Source organism: Dreissena polymorpha, chromosome 14 (assembly GCF_020536995.1).
Source record: "Dreissena polymorpha isolate Duluth1 chromosome 14, UMN_Dpol_1.0, whole genome shotgun sequence".
In the NCBI taxonomy this organism is placed as follows: Eukaryota; Metazoa; Mollusca; class Bivalvia; order Myida; family Dreissenidae; genus Dreissena; species Dreissena polymorpha.
In genome coordinates, this window is record NC_068368.1 from 75,376,224 (window position 1) to 75,379,574 (window position 3,351).

A 3,351-nucleotide genomic window follows, 5' to 3' on the forward strand; every position below is an offset into this window, starting at 1 on the left:
CTGTGTTCTTCAATGTATCTATTTATATGTGACTGCGTGCCTTATTTTTTTTTCAAGAAATGAAAGATGCAAATGTGTCTTATTTTAATTTTATCCATGTCTTAAATGTGGCTTATTTATATAAGATAAAATGATATACTGCCAGTGTCATGCACAAAAGGATCTAATTTCTTAATATCCACATTCACGCTTTGTTCTTTATTAGCCCGTCTTTAATTAGGCTATCTATTTAAAGTACAGATTACTGTGAACTTAATAATTGTGCAACGGTGATGTTTGATCCATTATCGTTGTTAATTTGAAATGTAGACAACAAGTTAGCAATTAATGAAATCAGTTATTTTGGAAGTAAATCTATTTTTTTCTGTACAGTAGCCAGGTGGATGTGTATTGAGCGGATAAAATAGGGATCACCACAACAAGTTTCTCATACACAGTATAGACTTCCCCTATTATTGTATTTGTTATTTACCTGATTGGAATAATAAAGTGTTAAAGATCATTTCATGTGAAAAGCAGGATTTCTGACATAATTTCAATCGTTTTTGCTTTTATACACAATTTCATGGAACAATGAATATATTGGCGCGATGGAACACAATTTATAAATCAAGCTGACAGTATAGTATCAGTTTTTAATTATGGTGTAATTTAATTCGCCATCTCTCCCTTAACTCGTTCAATGACACGTGAACTTATATCATTATAAAAATATCACGTGCATCATTAAATATTTTTTTTTTAATTATGAAAACATATTATATGTTCTACATGGTTTTGTTTAGTTTTTTTTCTCAACCAGAGAGACATTATAAAACATTGTTATATATAAAGCGCTTACTTTTCTACATTACATAAAGCTATATCGATTTTTTTGTTAAGTGTACGTGCTTGACATATTTATAAAAAGGCAGTGTTTATTTTTGTAATAAATCGAAAATTGAACATTTAATTTGATGCAATCCCCACCATTGTTTAGCGGCCAAGCGCAGTATTCCGCCTCTCGGCGGCCGATGGTGTATTGCAATATATATACCATGAAAAGCTGGGTTTCTGACATAATTTCAAGCGTTTTGTTGACGCGGGAAGTGCTTTTTTGGTGGCCAAAAATACTATTGTTTCCCTTTATTTAAACCTAAATCAGTATTTTTTTACACTTGAAGGTTTGTACAGCGGGGATTTCGGTAACGGCGCGGGTTATGTGCTTGTTTAGAACTTACCGAAATCCCGCTAAGAGGCAACATATGCTGATTTATGCTTTTGATTAAACATGATAACTAAATTGCAAAAGTGTATAGCATTATGTAAATAAGATAGTACGATATCATTTGTTTCAATCAGATTTGTTTGGAAATACTTTCTGAAGACTTATTATTACTATGTCATGTGTATATTTACATATACTTTTGTGTAACCAATGTTTTTTAAATGTACATTTTACCTTTTTTACATTCGTTTACACATTTTTCACATTAATAACCTATTTAATAATGGAAAAAATATTTCTGATAAGAGTGTTTTAATGATTAACACTAATATGATTGTGTACAAATCAACATTAATGCAAAGCCAAAACCCACAACATAATGACATATAGACCCTTTAAGGCGTAATATGGGGGATTGGCGTAAACATGGGTGATTTCGGCTCTGGGCCGTACGAATGTAGCAGTACCGAAAATCCCCGCTAATTATTTTCCAAAAGAAGTAACCGAATGTGAGATAATACATGTCACTGGTTGCTAATGAAAAAAAACACTATAATAATTTTGTTGACACTTGAAGGTTTGTACAGCAGGATTTCCGGTACCGGCGCGCGTTTACGTTCTAGTGTAGAATTACCGAAATCCCCCCTGAGACGGCAACTTAATGCTGTCAAGAGAGCTTAATAATTAAAATTACTATCATTTTTTTGCCCTAACATTCATGTGAAGTCAAAACCATTCATACCGATGACCTATTGACCCTTTAAGCGCGTAATATGGGGATTTCGGTACAAGGCGGGCGAATGTAGAATTACCGAAATCCCCTTTCATCATCGCACATTAGTGTCAACATAAATTTAACACAATATATGTAGGGAAACTCATATGACTCGCGTACTGTGAAAATGATTATTATGCTATAATTCGACACGAAACTTGACGTGACTTAATACCGGACATTATGGAATGGAGCTTCGCTGGCCGTATTTGACATAAGACCCATTTTCGCATATTATCTTATCAATGCTTATATGAATTTGATTGCTATAATCTAATGCGTATTCGACACGGAATTATTGTCAAGGTTTTTCATTTTGTCAATATTTATCATAGCAGGGGACATTGCTGACATCAATATGGATACTGTTTTCATTTTCTGTCGAGAAATGATATGACTTATTATCAAGATTATTTTATAGTACGGTAGCGTTCTCTACACAAGTGAGATTTATTTGTACTGGTAAATTGCTCTTATACTCACCATTCGGACTCGACGATCGGCTCGAATAAAAATGTTAGTCGCTTAAAAGTACAAATTCATCATATTGAGCACGATTATTATTATTATTATTATTATTATTATTATTATTATTATTATTATTATTATTATTATTATTATTATATAGCTTTTAGAAACTTATACCTTAAAAAAAATCCCATTGGAAAAAAAATCCCATGGGAAAAAAAATCCCATGGACAAAAAAATCCCATGGGAAAAAAAATCCCATGGGATTTTTTTATTTTTTTAAACACGATATAACGCGTTGAAATCGCGAGAAATGCTCATCATTTGTTAAAAGGTAGTGTTTCTGAAGGTTACATGAATAAATCTCTAAAAATCAGAAAAAAATCCCATGGGATTTTTTTTTCCCATAAAAAAATGGGATTTTTTTCTATCAAAGTAAATTGAACGAAAATAAGCACAAATGCTTTAACAATGCTTAAAATCGATAACTAAGCACAAACGAACGTGTTTTATGTTTTTGAAAATCCCATGGGATTTTTTCTCCCATAAAAAAAGCTGGAGAAAAATCCCATGGGAGAAACCAAAATTCCCATGGGATAATGAAAAATCCCATGGGAAAATACAAAAATCCCATGGGAACCCCAACTTTGCAAATAAAGTTCATAGTGAAGAAAACGCATTTAACAAGCAAAAATAACCAATTATTAATCACAAGTTAGACTTTTATCTTATACTTTATCACAAATAAGCAAACCTTCAAGAAAAAAGGGTACTTAAGTTTGCGAAATTTCGGTTTCGCAAAGTTTTTCCGGTGGGTTACGTTTATCAACAATAAAATAACCATTCGTAAACGTCAATCGGTTTGTCCTGTACACTGCTTGAAACAAGACGGTTCATACAA